This window comes from Dipodomys spectabilis, unplaced genomic scaffold (genome assembly GCF_019054845.1).
Source record: "Dipodomys spectabilis isolate Male_0828 unplaced genomic scaffold, ASM1905484v1 ptg000010l, whole genome shotgun sequence".
Lineage (NCBI taxonomy): Eukaryota > Metazoa > Chordata > Mammalia > Rodentia > Heteromyidae > Dipodomys > Dipodomys spectabilis.
In genome coordinates this window covers 3,427,621-3,444,709 of record NW_024870687.1, presented here as the reverse complement: position 1 = coordinate 3,444,709, position 17,089 = coordinate 3,427,621, and the positions used below count along the sequence as shown (strand labels likewise).

The 17,089-nt window shown below is 37.6% G+C and overlaps 1 pseudogene; it reads left to right on the top strand.

Annotated features, from left to right (window-relative positions):
- LOC122127981 overlaps positions 1–17,089 on the top strand; it is a 63,941-nt pseudogene that overhangs the window by 35,932 nt on the left and 10,920 nt on the right.

Sequence of the window (17,089 nt, the reverse complement as noted above, 5' to 3'; positions counted from 1 at the left end):
AAGAAGGTGGATAACATGGCAGGAAGTCCCAAATAACTCTCAGTCCTATCTCTTAACGTTAACGGACTGAACTCTCCAATTAAGCGACATAGACTGTCTAGTTGGATTAAAAAACAAGACCTTTCTATCTGCTGCCTTCAGGAGTCACATCTTGCCTGTAAAAACAAACACATTTTCAATGTTAAAGGTTGGAACAAAATCTACCAAGCCAACAGCCCCCCAAAACAGGGGGGAATTGCAATCCTTATATCAGATAAAATAGACTTAAAATTTGTGAGGAGAGATAAAGAAGGTCGCTACATACTAATGAAGGGATCTCTCTTTCAGGAGGATATTACAATTCGAAATATCTATTCGCCAAACAATGGAGCACCCAAATTTATCCAAGAAACACTACTTTTCCTCAAATCCCATATAAATCCAAGGACATTAATTGTTGGGGATTTTAACACACCACTCTCCCCACTAGATAGATCTACTAGGCAAAAACTCAACAGAGAAAGCACAGATCTAAACAGCTGCAAAGATCAACTAGATTTAACAGATATCTACCGAACATTTCACCCAGCAGCATCAGAATACACGTTTTTCTCAGCAGCACATGGAACATTTTCTAAAATAGACTACATTTTAGGCCACAAAGCAAACTTGCCCAAATTCAGAAACATTGAAGTTATACCTTGCATTCTCTCTGACCACAAGGGAATAAAATTAGAACTCAACACAAAAAGCCACCAAAGAAAGTCCGGTATCACATGGAGGCTGAACAACACACTGCTGAATCACGAGTGGGTCATGGAAGAGATTAGAAAGGAAATTCAAATGTTCATGCTATTCAACAAAAATGAACACACAAATTACAGCTGCTCTGGAAAACAGCAAAAGCAGTACTCAGAGGCAAGTTTATAGCTCTGAGCTCCTACATCAACAAATTGGAGAGATCTAAAACCAACAATTTAATGACTCATCTAAACCTCCTTGAAAAAGAGCAGCAAGATAAACCCCAATCCAGTAGACGGAAAGAAATAATCAAAATTAAATCCGAACTAAATGAATTAGAATCCAAAAAAACTATAGAAAGAATCAACAAAACAAAGAGTTGGTTCTTTGAAAAACTTAACAAAATTGACAGACCCTTAGCAAATCTTATCAGAAAAAGAAGAGAACACACCCAAATTAATAAACTCAGAGATGAGAATGGAAACATCACCACGGAAACAACCAAGATTCAGAACATTATAATGGAATGCTTGTCAAAACTTTATACTAATAAGTTTGAGAACTTGACAGAAATGGACTTTTCCTCCCAAATATTGATATGCCAAAACTAAACCAAGATGAGTTAAACCATCTTAACAGGTCCATATCAAGCATTGAAATAGAAACAGCAATAAGAGAACTCCAAGCTAAGAAAAATCCAGGACCAGATGGTTTTACAATGGAATTTTACAAGGCCTTCAAAGCAGAGGTCACACCAATACTCCTCCAACTCTTCAATGAAATTGAAAGAGAAAGCTCACTACCGAACACATTCTATGAAGCCATCATAACCCTCATCCCAAAACCAGGCAGGAACTCATCAAAAAAGAGAACTATAGACCCATTTCTTTGATGAACATTGATGCAAAACTTCTCAACAAAATTTTGGCAATCGACTTTAACAACTCATCCAAAAAATCATACACCACGATCAAACAGGGTTCATTTCAGGGATGCAAAGCTGATTCAATATATGCACATCAATTAACATTATTCATCACATCAACAGGAGCAAGAATAAGAACCACATGGTTTTCTCAATAGATGCAGAAAAAGCATTCGACAAGATCCATCACCCCTTTATGATGAAGGTTTTGTAAAAATTAGGAATCTATGGAACATTCCTCAATACAATAAAGGCTGTATATGACAAACCTACAGCCAGCATTATACTTAATGGTGAAAAACTAAAGCCATTTCCTCTTAACTCAGGAACAAGACAAGGATGTCCACTCTCTCCACTTCTCTTCAATCTAGTATTAGAATGCCTAGCTACAGCCATAAGACAAGATGCAGACATAAAGGGGATCCAAATAGGGAAAGAAGAAATAAATCTCTCCCTCTTTGCAGACGACATGATCTTGTATTTAAAGAATCCCATAGACTCCAGGCCCAAATTACTCAAGCTGATCCAAAACTTTGGCAAATTACTAGGGTATAAAATTAACCTCCCAAAATCAATGGCTTTTCTGTATGCCAACAATGAGAAAAGTGTGGCTGAAATTAGGAAAGCAACTCCATTTGTAATAGCCCCGCAAAAAATAAAATACCTAGGAATTAACTTAACTAAAGAAGTGAAGGACCTCTATGATGAAAACTTTAAAATCTTGGAAAAGGAAATCAACACAGAACTTAAAAAATGGCAAAACCTCCCATGCTCCTGGATTGGAAAGGTTAACATCGTGAAAATGGCAATACTTCCCAAGGCTATCTACAAATTCAACACAATACCTATCAAAATTCCAACCTCATTCTTCAAGGAAATAGAAGAGGCAATCCAAAAATTCATGTGGAGCAATAAAAGACACCGAATAGGAAAAATGCTCCTCAACGGAAAGAACACTGCTGGAGGAATATCAATACCAAATTTCAAACTCTACTATAAAGCCATAGTAATCAAAACAGCTTGGTATTGGCATAAGAACAGACCTCAGGAACAATGGAATAGAATTGAAAACCCAGAAATGAACCTACACACCTACAGCCATCTAATCTTCGATAAGGGGGCTAAAACAATAGAATGGAAGAAAGACAGCCTCTTCAGTAAATGGTACTGGCAAAATTGGTTAACTACTTGTAGAAAACTAAAGCTAGATCCTTATATATCACCCTGCACCTGAATCAATTCCAAATGGATTAAAGACCTCGAATTCAAAGCAGACACTCTGAAAACATTACAGGATGGAATAGGAGAAACTCTAGGTCTCCTTGGCTCAGGCCGAAATTTTCTGAATAGAGACCCAAAAACAAAACAAATCAAAGAATGGTTGGACAAATGTGATTGCATAAAGTTGCAGAGCTTCTGCATGGCAAAGGACATAGCTGGCAAGATCAATAGAAAGCCCAGGGATTGGGAGAAAATCTTTACTAGCCATACAACGGACAAGGGTCTCATATCTAAAATATACTTGGAACTCAAAAAATTAAATCCCCCAACATCAAATCCTCAAAGAAACAACTGCCCAATAAATAAGTGGGCGAAAGACTTAAAGAGAAACATCTCTGAAGAAGAAAGCAGGATTTCCAATAGACACATGAAGAAATGTTCAACATCCCTAGCCATAAAAGAAATGCAAATCAAAACAACATTGAGATACCACCTCACTTCAGTTAAAATGGCAAAAATCAAGAACTCTTAACAACAACAGATGCTGGAGGGGATGTGGACAGAAGGGAACCTTACTTCATTGTTGATGGGAATGTAACTTGTTCAACCACTTTGGAAAGCAGTATAGAGGTTCCTCAAAAGACTTCACATAGAGCTCCCCTATGACCCAGCAATCCCACTTTGGGGCATTTACCCAAATGTTTACAAACAAGACCACACTAAAGCTACCAGCACAACTATGTTTATTGCAGCATTATTTCCCATAGCTAAGATCTGGAACCAACCCAGATGCCCCTCAGTAGATGAATGGATCAAGAAAATGTGGTATATATACACAATGGAATTCTATGCCTCCATCAGAAAGAATAACATTGCCCCATTTGTTTGGAAATGGAAAAACTTGGAAAAAATTATATTTAGTGAAGTAAGCCAGGCCCAAAGAAACATAGGTCCCATGATTTCCCTTATTTGCAATATCTAGTATATGTATGAGTCAAGCCGAAAAGGTCAGATAATGTGATGTTAGGAAAATGAACCCTTAGATATGTATTTTAATGTTTTTTTTCTTTCATGCATGTGTTTCTAACGCATTTATAAGATTATTTCTTTGTTGCTTTGTATGTCTCTCCCCACAGTATAACCCCTGCTTTCACTATATTTGATGTCTGTATAACTTGTGGAGGAGATGGGGAAAAACAAGTCGTTTAAGGATACAGGTGGACCTGTTTCAAGAATGAGAAGTACAAGTTGTCATGACCAAAAAGAGCTTTACAACGTCGGTTGGTGGGGGGGGGAGAAGGACTGGGATTGGGGGGGAGGGGGGATGCTGGGAAGGGATGTGAAGGGTAAACAAAGAGGAGGCTGCAATGCTTGATAAGAAATGTATGCATTATCCTGCCCATGTAATTCTAACCCCTCTGTACAGTATGTTCACAAATAAAATAAACTTAAATTAAAAAAGAAGAGAGAACTTATGAATGCAATAATTGTGGCATGTCTTTCTGGCTAAAGTCATACCTCACTTTGCATCAGATAATACATATAGGAGAAAAACCTTATGAATGCAACAAATGTGGAAAAATCTTTCACCAGAAGGCACTACTTACTGTCCATCAGAGAAGACACACAGTGGAGAAATCCGATCATTTTAACAGGTGTGGAGAATCCTTTACCAAGAAGGCAGTCCTTACCGATCATCAGAGAAGACACACAGGAGAAAGACCTTATGATTATATCAGGTATGTAAAGTCTTTCATCCAAAAGACAGACCTTCACATCCATCAGAGAATCCACACTGTAGAGACACCTTATGAATGTATCGAGTATGTAACATCCTTCACCTGGAAGGAAGCTGTTACTAATCATCAGAGAAAAAATACAGGATAGACATCTCATATATGTATCAAGGTTGCAACTTTTTTCACCTGGAAGGCAACTTTTACTGATCATCAGAAAAGACACACATAAGAAAAACCTTAGGAATGTTTCTCACCCAGAAGGCACACATTACACTCCATCAGAGAACACACAGGAGAAAAAGTTTATGAATATGAAAAATATGTAACGTCTGTCACCCAGATGGCACCACTTACTGTCCATCAGAGATGACAAACTGGACAGAAACCTTATGATTGTAACGTTTGGAAATTCTTTCACTTGGAAGGTACACCTTAACAAACATCAGAGAACACATACAGGATAGAAACCATATGAATGTGTCCAGTGTGGAAAATCTTTCGCCCATAAGGCAAACCTTACTTAATAAAAACAGAAGAAACACAGGAGAGAAACCTTATGAATGTGTCCTGTGTGGAAAATCTTTTACTGAGAAGGCAGACCTTAACGTCCATCAAAAACATACACACAGGAAAGAAAGCTTCTGAATGTATTAAGTGTGGAAAGTCTGTACCCGGAAGCAGAACTTACTGATCATCAGAGAAGACACACAGCAGAGAAATTTTGTGAATGTAACAGGTGTGAAATATCCTTCAACCAGAGTCCAGACCTCAGTAAGCATAATGGAATTCACACAGGTGAGAAATTTTAGGAGTGTAATAAATGTGGAAAGTCTTTCGCCTGGAAGAAAACTCAGTTTGCATCAGAGCACCAACACAGGAGAGAAGTCTCATGAGTGCAGCACCTTTACAGCCTTTTACCCAGAAGGCTCAGCTGAGCGTTCTTCACTGAACATTCAAATGAGAGAAATTCTATCAATGCAACAAATGTGTTTTTTTTTTAAAGTTCATCCCTCTGTTTGCATCAGAAACACACAGGAGAAAACACATTCACGTTAATTTATAGAACACAGACAGGAGAGAAACCTGATGAACATTACCAGTGTGTAGAGACTTTCATCTGGGAGGCATACCTCATTGTTGATCAGAGAACTGACATATAGGAGAAACAAAATATAATGAATGGAACAAATGTTCAATGACATTTAATCTGAAGTCAGTCCTCAGTGAAATTGAGAAAATCCATGACAGAAACTGTAAATCCAACAAATATAGAAACACATTCAGCAAAAAGTTATATCTCAACAGGTATCAAAGACTTGGACACACAACAGAATCTCCGTAAAAGTAAGCATTAGAGGAAGTCTATCAACTGGATGTCAACCTTCAGCAAGCATTGGAACATTAACACAGAAAAGAAACCCAATGTGGGAGAATTGTTGTCACAGATCTCCGTAATTTATAAAGAGAAATCCATCATTGCAGAAGTAATCTAGGTGTAATGGGAAATCTTTCTTTACTCTTAAGCATTCACTGAACCAAGAATTCCTATCCTTTCATTGTTTTGGGTAGGATATATATACTTGAATATTATTCAAAGGATTTGGACACAAGTGATGAGCATTATTACTTTCAGGCATGCAGAGTGATTAAAAGCATAAAGTTGTTGACTTGTGTCTCTATAATAAGCAATGACTTCTCATGTTAATTTTATAAATTCTTCTCATAAATAAGAGTTCCAGCCCTTTGAGCCTGGATTCAGATGATCACCAAGTGCTTTGGGGAACAATAGATGTGAAAACTGTCCTGAGTTAAGCCCAGGACATGAGAGCAAAGATTTCTCCACTGCTCCCCTAAAGTCTCCACTGTGTGTGTGGTCCATTCCTCATAACACAGATGACACTTCTTCCAGTTCAGTTTTTGAATGGAAAATCTTGTTTATTACAAAATGTGCACGAGCCTAAAATCTGTCTGGACACCATTTATCCCTAGATCATTCATATAACATTCAAAGAACATGGAAGGACAGATATTTGGGAACACATTTTCTTTGTGTGCGGACATAAATCTTACAATTTAAACTCAGAGTCTAGGAACTGCCCTTAAACATTTTTGCTCAAGGCTATTGCTCTACCACTTGAGCCATAGATCCACTTTGGGTTTCTTTGGATGGTGAATAAAAAGAAGATAATTCTGCATTTGGTTATGGAAGAGTAACACCAGAATTATTTCAGTGCTTAATTAATCACTGGAGATGAGCCACTTGTAATTGACTCACTCTTAACTTATTCTGCTGTTCTGTTGAGTGAGTTATAATAAAATATCAGTATGGATGATGGTAAGAGCCTGATTTTTCTCACTCTTCTGGAGGATGAAAGTGGAGTTGTTAGGAAGATGAGTATCTCTCTATCACCACTGCTGTCCCTTAACCTCGCTCTCTTCTGATAACTTATCAAAATCACTATTAAAAATAGTTTTGGTAAAAATTCTGATAGCAATGTAAAAATTAGAAACTTGGCAAAAGAGAAGCTTGTTAGATGATGGTTGCAAAAATCCAAGGGATGAGAGAGATATAGATAGAGGTAGGACTCTGCTAGATGTTTAGTAGGGTAAAATTCAAGTAAAAAGTGATTCTCATCCATTTCTATTGCGTTGATAAGTACATACAGCAATTTGATACATTATTATATTCCATGTTTTCTTGACGCATTGATTTTCTATCTAACACCTGGAACACATATATTTATTGACTTATTTGCAGTCATTTGCAATCTCATGAAAGACCATGGAAGGTAGTCCATTTAGTGAAATAGCCACGCAGAGAAAGACATTGAACAATCTCAACAAAAATGGAAACTGTCAAAAATAGAACCAATTTCCTAATGAAGTTGAGAGATGGAGTCATGGCGATATTGATCCATTTCTACTTGATTCTCTGTTCAAGATTTTGGTATTATTCTTCTGTTGGTCAAATTGACCCAAGTAAGATTGTGCTTTTGAAGGGTTTCCAGTGTGGTATGCACTTATATATCACAGAGGAGTTATGTGGTCAAATGCCCTCATTTGGAGAGTTCACATAGAAAGAACAGACCAGACAGAGAGAATGGTGACAGAAATCACAAGATTGCAGCCTGATGTCTTTGATTTGAATTGAACATGGAATCTGCAATGTACTCTGTGCCAAATATCCATGATAGACTGTGGAAATGTTACCCCTGTCTATGTTATTCACATTGGATAAACCTGGGAAAAGACAAGTGAACCTTAACTGTTCTTCCTTTATATGGTTATGTAATTTGGAACTCATACATAATGTCTATGTTTTCCTATGCAACCTCTTTACAACTGTCAATAGTATTAATAATGCTGCAGTTATGCTGAATGTGCCAATATCTATTTAGGATCTATTTACATTCCTTGTTTCCTTACTTCTTTCCATTCCTCCTTCCTTCCTGTCTCTATGTATATCAGGAATTGGATTGCTAGATAATAAGCTAGTTATGCTTTTAATTTTTAGAGTGCTTTTCATAGTGTTTCCCAAGACAACTGCACTATTTTATATCTCTACTAGCAGCGAACAAAGGTCCCATTATTTTGTTGGTCATGGGGCTTGAACTCTGGGCCTGGGTGCTGTCCCTCAGTTCTTTAGCTGAAAGCTAGTGCTCTACCACTTTAGCCATAGCGACACTTTTGGTGTTTTGGTGGTTTATTGGAGATAAGAGTTTTACAGACTTTCCTGCCTAGGCTGGCTTTGCTCCATGATCAGACCTCAGCCTCCTGAATAGCTAGGATTACAGGCAAAAGCCACCAGTGCCCAGCATCCAGCATCATTTTATTTATTTTTATGGTAGGCATCCTAAGGAGTCATTGACATTTTACTTACATTTCCCTACTGTTTAGTAATATTGAGCATATTTTCATACATTTGTTAGCCACATACAAAGATTTATGTATCTTCTTTGTAAAAATGGTGAATTCCAGTGTTTTTCTCATTGTGTGTTCAACTTAGTCTGCCATAACAAAATAGTATACAGTGAGTTAATTAAATAAAAATTTATTTCTCATATTTCTGAAAGCTTGAAAGCTCAAACCAGTAGGCTAGTGTGACTGGGTTCTGATGAAGGATCTATTTTAGGTTTGTAGATGGCCTATATCTCATTGTGTATCTACATGAAATCTTGGTATGTTCATGACTGCGAAAGGAGGAACAGTTGAGATGGAAAGGATCTTTCTTTTCTTTTTCTGTGAAAGTTAAATCCATCTGGGGCCTCACCTCCATGATGTCATCTTACCCTAATTACCTACCAAAGGCTCCATCTCCAAATAATATTTTGAGGATTGGGAATTCATCTTATAATTTTGAAAGAATGAAATGCAATCCATAGTGCCCATTTTTAAGTTTATCATTATCATCATCATCATCATCATTGTCAGTCCTGACAGTTGCCTTGAGTGTTTCTCTGACCTCTTCAACTCAAGGTGAGCACTCTACCACTTGAACCACAGCACCACTTCCTATTTTCTGGTGCTTAATTGGAAATAAGAGTCTCACAAACTTACTTGCCCAGGTTGGCTTTCAGTTCTATTTGAGGTTTTATACTTTTCATTATAGAAGTCTTTTACTTCATTAGTTAAGCACAATCTTAAGCTAATTTTTTGAGACTATTGTGATTTTTCTGATTTCTTTTCCAGACTGTTCATTGTTGGCAGACAAGCTAATGATTTTCACATGTTGATCATATATTCTGGCACATTTCCAATAGCATTTATAAGATCTAGAATTTTTCTGTGGAAATTTTTAGGATCTTTTAAATACAGGATCATGTTATCTGTGAACAAGCATAATTAAAATGTTTTCTTCCCTTTTGTCCTATTTATTTCTTTCTCTTTGCTTATTTCTGTGGCTTGATTGCATTCAATATGGGAAAAAAGTGAAAAAATAGACATTTGTGTCATTCCTGCTATTAGCAGAAATGATTTAATTTTTCACATATACCCATAATCCTATCGAGATATATACCCAGTATCACTAGTTTCTTCAAGGCTTTTATGATAAAAGAATGCTGACTTTAGCTGGGCATTGGTGGCTCACACCTGTAATCTTGACTTCTCAGTAGGCTGAGCTCTGAGGATCACAGTTCAAAGCCAGCCCGGGCAGGAAAGTCCGTGAAGCTCTTATCTCCAATAAATGACCAGAAAACTGGAAGTAGTGCTGTGCCTCAATGATTGAATGCTTGCCTTGAGCTGAAGAGCTGAGGGATAGCATCCAGGCCCACAGGTCATGCCCCACAACTGACCAAATAAAAAAAGAATGTTTACTTTTGTCAAAGGCTTTTTCTGCATCCAGAGAAATGACTGTGTGAATTTTGTCCTTGATCTGCTTATGTGCTGCATTGTGCCTAAAGATTTATGTGTGTTAAACAATCCTTCATCACTGAAATGAAACTAAGTTGACCATGATGTATGCTATTTAACTAAATAATCTTTCCCTCTTGTTCCTAATTTGCTTAGTGTTTCTTGTCACCAATTGTCAATTAAATTATAACAGATAGCTTATGAACACAGAGTGAAGCAAAGATGGGTTTTGTCTAGGTTTGAAGAAAATTAAGAAAAAATATAAGGACAAGCCTTAATGATAATTCAGAAAACATTTTCCTAAAATAGTCTTTTCTCTCTGACTGAGATTTGCTATCAAAAATGAGAATCCACAGTTTGGAGATATTTTGTAACCAAAATTCCTATTTCTCATCACATTTAGTCAAACCTTCTTGGGTGACCTTCAGAACCGAACAGAGTAAGCGTCAGAAGATAAATGTCTCCCAAATTCTATTGATGAGTAAACTTTCTTCATGGTTCCAAGTAAGAGAAGAAGCCCTAGGAACATCTGCTTCCTTTTCCTGATCTCTTCTGTTATTATCATATTCATTCTAAGATTCAATTCATATCCACAATGATCACTACCACTTATTTTATTTTCACAATATTTTAGACTTTATTTTAAATGTCCCATGAACAAATATATTTGAATACTACAACAACATAATGAGGCAAATAGTAAACTATAATCACTTACGTGATGAGAAAACTGAAACCTAAAAATGTATTGTGTCTGAGATAACACCTAGTGGTGGTGAAGTCTACCAATACATTTTCTCTAAAGGCACTTACAAGTTCATAAATACTTACACAGCATTATAAGTCTTAGCTATCTTAGCCATACACCTTCACACCATTCACTGAATGATTGTTCCAATCTCTGTTCCAACCTCTCTTCATTTTGTTTTACCAAACTGATAGATGCACCAATAAATCCACACTATTTGTAAATTTTAAGGAAAGTTTACTGATACCCAGAAAATTCCTTCTATTGTAAAAGGACACTTCTGTTAAGAAGCAGCCCCCATCCCTAAGGAGTTTCAAATTTGATGGCTTAGAAGTGACAACTAAAAAAAGTGACTTAATATTTCACATAGATACATATCCTTCTGAGGCTAATTTCAAATCTCAATTCTGTGAGGAAGAGGAGGATTGGTCCCCTCTTCTGAGCTTTAGTTAGCTGATTCTGGAACTTTCCATAGTTGTTTGTTTAGCTGTAGCCTTTACATGTGAGTCTTTTGAGTGGTTGGACAATAACTGATCTTTCTTCAGATGTCTGAGGTCTCAACTGAACCCCCCTCAATATTTTCAGGATAAACAATAAGTTATAATCAATATATGAAATAATTAATCAGTTTGGAAATTTAAGTAAAAGTAACAGGCTCGAGAAATACTGAAGTTAACATCTTCAAATTCAATTTCAACTAATTTATTTCAACTAGAGATGTCACAGAAAGTAAATTTATATCAGAGCTCAAAAACAAATGATTAGGGGCTTGGAATGTAGCTTAATGGTTGCATGGTTGCATGGTTGCATGAAGCCCTCAGTTTGATTACTTAGTACCACATAAACAGGAAAAGCAAGCTGAAAATGGCGCTGTGGCTCAAGTGGTAAAGTGCTAGCCTCAAGCCAAAGATGCTCAGGGAAAGGGCCCAGGCCGTGGACTGGAAAAAAAAAAAGCAGAAAGAAATGCTTAGTCCCATTGATGCTGTATTTTAATAATTCACAAGATTCTTTGGTGAAATTTTTTTGGTGCTGGGCCTGAGACTTACAATCAGCACCTAATCACTGTTCCAGATCCTTCCTTTTGTGCTAGCAAGGCTAGCACTCAACAACTTAAACCACAATACCACTCCTGGCTTTTATGGTGGTTAAGTGGATATGAGTCTTACTACTGCTTGGGCTGGCTTCCAACCTTAATCCTCAAATCTCAGCCTACTGAATAGCTAGGATTACAATCACAAGTCACTATAGTCTGCCTGATGAACATTTTCTTTTTTTACCGTATCACATTTTTTTTACCTTATCACATCAAAAACAGACATGTATACCAATTTATACAATTATTATATGGTACATACTTTTTCAGGCAAAATTACATAGAAAAAAGTCAAACTAATTTCAAAGTCATCTGTTATACCTAGTTGCAATTTGAATGTACTTAATTGTCCATATAGATTTCTGCCAATAATTTCTTCCTATTCTCACTGCTCTGTCATATCTTTTTCCAGCCAAGTTTTGTAATTCTCCACTTTCCCCGTGTTCTCTTTCATTAAATGTCTCCATTAGACATGTCTTCTTCCAAGCTTCATTTCCTTCATTCACAGACCTTGTTTGCTCTTCGGTTTGTATTCTCAAGTTCTCTCCCTCCCTCATTCTAACTTATATGGATTTGAGAGAAAACTGATAGGAGATGAAAGCCTTAGGAATTAGATTCTAATTCTATATGTGACTTTCATTGAAGGGAATGCCCAAGACAACCTTAGGTAAGGAACTTATTTTGAAGAAGTTCTCAGGAATTATAAATTTCTCAAAGTCAAGTGGATTAGAAGAGGCACAGAAACCAGTGTTCACTCCTGGAGAAGCAAATACACAAGGACAATACTGCAAACAAAACTTGGGTAAGAGAAAATAACTTGGGAAATTTATTAATTTTGGAAATTCTAGCAAGGTTGATGAGGGTAATCTGACTATGTGAGGTGGACTTTGGAAAGCTCAAACATAGGCTGAACTAAGCTGTGGAACTAGTAATTAGGTTTCCAATGAGCAGCACATAAGAATTTGACAATGAAGTTACACACTTGGGTTATTATCCACATGGAGGCACTTACGCCATGACACATTTTACAATCTCCCTGAACTTCTGAATGTTAATCTGAAGAACATGGATAAAGATGCACAGACTGCACTGGGAATGTGGCTTGTTGTAGCGTATGTGTCTTGTATGAATGAAGCCCTTGGTTCTATTCCTTAGAACCACATGAACAGAAAAGGCCAGAGTGGCAATGTGGCTCAAGTTGTTGAGTGCTAGCCTTGAGCAAAAGAAGCACAGGGAGAGTGCCCAGGCCATGAGTTCAAGCCCCAGGACTGGCAAGAAAAATATGTACAGCCTGCATGTTGTCTGAAAACGATAAGTAAAAGGTAAAATAATAGATACACGCAAAGTGTCTAATAAATCTGTGACCACACATTTTCAATCCTGTATGTCCAGGTCTTTGCTCAATACTTAACATACCCTCAACAAATATTCTGAATGAATAAATTCATCAATGACCACTTTATAAGAAATTTAATGAAGCAGAAATTAAAGCTGAAAATGGGAATGGTCAAAACTTAAAATTGAATTAGAAACCTGTAGTTAATGTTAAAGTGAAGTCTTTGTATCTCTGAGTCAAAGGTTAATGGGGGACCAGAGTATGTGAGAAGAATAGATGATAATTTGGTAGTAAGAGATTTTACTTTTCTGAAGAAATAGGGACAAACATTGTTGATCCCCAACTTAACTAACCATTGATTTTTAACATGGACGTAGGAAAAAGGAGGTAAAAATGAGCATATACAGCCTACAGGAAAGAAAGAGTTATGCTTATGGAGATATCCGTAAACCCCAGGATGATGATTACCTGTGTAAGTAACCCTCTGTGCTTGGTCAAACAGAAGGCAAATGTGCTTTTATAATAATTCATCAGGTCATTTGGCCCCCAATTACTAGTTTACTCTAGTAACTTCACATGAAGAACTAAGTGACAATGATATGTATTCTGTGCTCTTTCTCATGATTGTTAAATCTGAGAATGTACATATTTCTTTATTTTTTGGGGGTCTGGTCATGGGGCCTGAACTCGGCCTGGGCACTGTCCCTCAGCTCTTCAGCTCAAGGCTAGCGCTCTACCACTTGAGCCACAGCACCACTTCCAGCATTTTTTCTTTTTTCTTATGTGGTGCTGAGGAATCGAACGTATGGCCTCTGGCATGCAAGGCATGCGCTCTACTACTGAGCCACCTTCCAAGCCCCTGAATGTACATATTTCTTTACTAATTTTTGCTGCTCTTGCCTGAGATTGTGAGCAGTGTCAGAACTTCTTCATCAACAGCTACACTGTTCATGGGCCACCTATATTTGTAAGAGACAATGTGGTGGACAAGGGGCATTATGACCATTCAGTCCTCAGTCTGCCCACTGGGCTGAGAATTCGTCAGTACAGTATTCCTGAGGCTGGGCTTAGAGTATGGAATGCGGAATCTGATCTGCCATTGGGTTTGCACTTTAGCCCCTATGAGGGCTAGATCATAGAAGATGAAGATGCAGACAATAGGTACTCCTGGATGGTAAGAAATGCCCTCCCTTTCCCCACTTTCTCTAACTCCATGTGTCCCCCTGTGCCTCCAATGAAACATTGCTAGGACATGGACAAAATAGTTGTATGTGTTTGTGGAATCTGCATAAACATGGGCATTCTGATTTAGGATCAAAGTATAGTGCATATAAACAGAGTGTGTTAGAGGCAAAGTGCATCCATGCTTAAGGAGCCTCATTTAGGACTATGATAAATCCCCTCAGATGTGTAGACGGCATCCTATGTGTTCACAACTGCTGAATCCATGCAGGCTCAAAGAGCATCACTGGACTCAAGTAATGTGATTTTGCCGATTATTACTCAAAAGCCTTTAGCTTGTCTTTCTGAAACTCAGATCACAAAAAGGAGAAACCGCTATGTGTAGATGCAAAAGATAAATCCCCGGCCATCTGGAGTGAGTCCAGCAGTCATTTTCATGGTTCCTAAGAAGATATTCTCCTCACAAGACTTGCACTGTGATCATCACACCTTTCTCAATAGATTCCCATATCTCCATTTTTCTTTTGCTGTACTTGGTGCTTTCAAAATTATGAATATTTGAGGGAAAAGAAATAAAAATATGAATAGTATAGCTGGGTTCCATAGCTCAACCTTTAATTTGGACTTTTGAGATAGAGATGATGAGATCTCAGTCTGATGCCAGTCCTAGCATAAAAGATTATAAGACCCCAATTACTTCCAATGGCTGAGCACGTTGGTGCACATTTGTTATCCCAGCTACAGTGGAAGTACAATGGTTGGATAAAGTGAAGTATCTCCAGCAACCCAGGCAAGCACAAGCAGGATGGCAACCCAGGCCAGCACAAGCAGGATGGCAACCCAGGACAGCAGGGGAAATAATACCTCAAAAATAAACTGCGCATTGGCGGCTCAAACCTGGAAGTAGCTACTCAGAAAGCTCAGATATGAGTATCATGGTTCAAATCCAGCCCATGGAAGAAAGGCTGTGAAACTCTTATCTCCAATAATCCACCAGAAAATCAAAAGCGGCCCTGTGGCTCAAGTGGTAGAGCGCTTGCCTTGAGTTGAAGAGCTGAAGGACATTCAGGCACAGAGTTTAAGCCCCTGGACAGACAAAAAATACCTCAAAAATAAACAACACAAAAAGGGCTAGTGGTTCAAGTGGTAGAGTATTGTATTGCAAGAGTTAAGTTTAGTTACTGAGTTCAATCATTAGCTCTGCTATGTATGTATGTATGTATGCATGTATGTATGCATATATATGTGTACTGTATCAAAATAAAGATTTCCATGAGAGACAAAATTAAGACATCAGAAGAAAAAGCAAAGGCCTAACTTCATTCATAGATCCTGCATCTATAAAGCACATACTGTATACGAGTCAAAGAATTACCCTCAGTAGTTGAATAAATCATATTCCCTGAGTAATTGCGAAACACATGTGGAGACAGAAATGACAATTTCATTGTAGGAGTATTTAACTATAATTTTTCTTCCTAGTTTTTGCAAATTACATAGTGCCCTAACAACCTACAAGAAAGAACTTTAGTCTATTAGGGCACACTCAAACACGTAGAAGTAGAGTTGGAGCAGTGGTGAGGTTCAGAAAGCAGTGGGTCTGTGATATGTCCTGCAGCCCTGTGCCATGGGGAACCATTGTCTTATCATGAAACGACATCATGAATAAACAAATTTCCCTCTATTGTCTTTATAAGACAAAGGGTTCTCTGAATTTCTATGGGAACATAGTGGCGACAGGTGCATGAGTGAGTCCAATCTAAGGAAAATTACTTGGGACAAATGTCAAATGATGTGTGCTAATCTAGAAACAGAGTACATGTCCCCAACCAAATCTATGACATAAACTTTAACTCAATTTAGAGAATCTGGAAATCAATCTATTTTTGACAAATAAGGATTAAGAGAAGTCTGGAACTGGGCTTTGAAAACAGTGCACTTAGAGTTCTAGAGTGGATGAGTATTAGGAGTAGATCCAAAGGGAGCAGAAACTTACCCTCTTATGTTTCCTTCCTGTGCCTGCTTCAACTTTAGGTATATGAACTGTGGCAGGTAAGCTGAGAATCAGAATCCGAGGGCCTTTCAGTACGACAGTTAGATCTTCTACCAAACCTGTCATATCATCAAGGCAGGATGTGAGGTGCTTGTCTCGTATGGGGATGAGTATTGACAGCAACTGGGCAGTAAGTGGAAGAAAGAGCTCACAGCAGAAACAGATGGACCTCACTATGGTTCCTTAAAAAGGAAGAAAAGAAAAAAAAATTCTCTTTAGGAATTTTCGAATATCAACTCTTAGAACAAAAGGCAATTTAACGTGAGAAAAATTTCAAGTTAAGTACTTCTGAATTGAAAGATGCAGTTTGTGATACTTTATTAGGAAAATTTCCTTATTTTTAACTATTTGTCCTGATTTTACATTTTAAGAACTTCATATGTTTGAATGCAATACAAAATACTGTGCTAAAAGGCTTAGAGGCCAAACAAAGAGCCTACCAGCTCTCTTTCAAGGAACTAGTTACTTCTGGCCATTGCAGTTTTTTCTTAATTCCCTCCATATTCTCAAATATTATGCATATGTCATTGTTCATTCATTACATAGTCTACATATTCTGTGAATATATTACTGGGAAGAAAATCAGTTAGAATGAGAGTTCCCATAGAGACTTATGTCTTTGACAAAAATGAATCCATCTTTTCTCAGGGCGTTTTGCTCTAGCCATGGTCCTCAATTCTTGGTTCCATGGCTGGAACTAGGCCTTACTTTTCTTCCTCA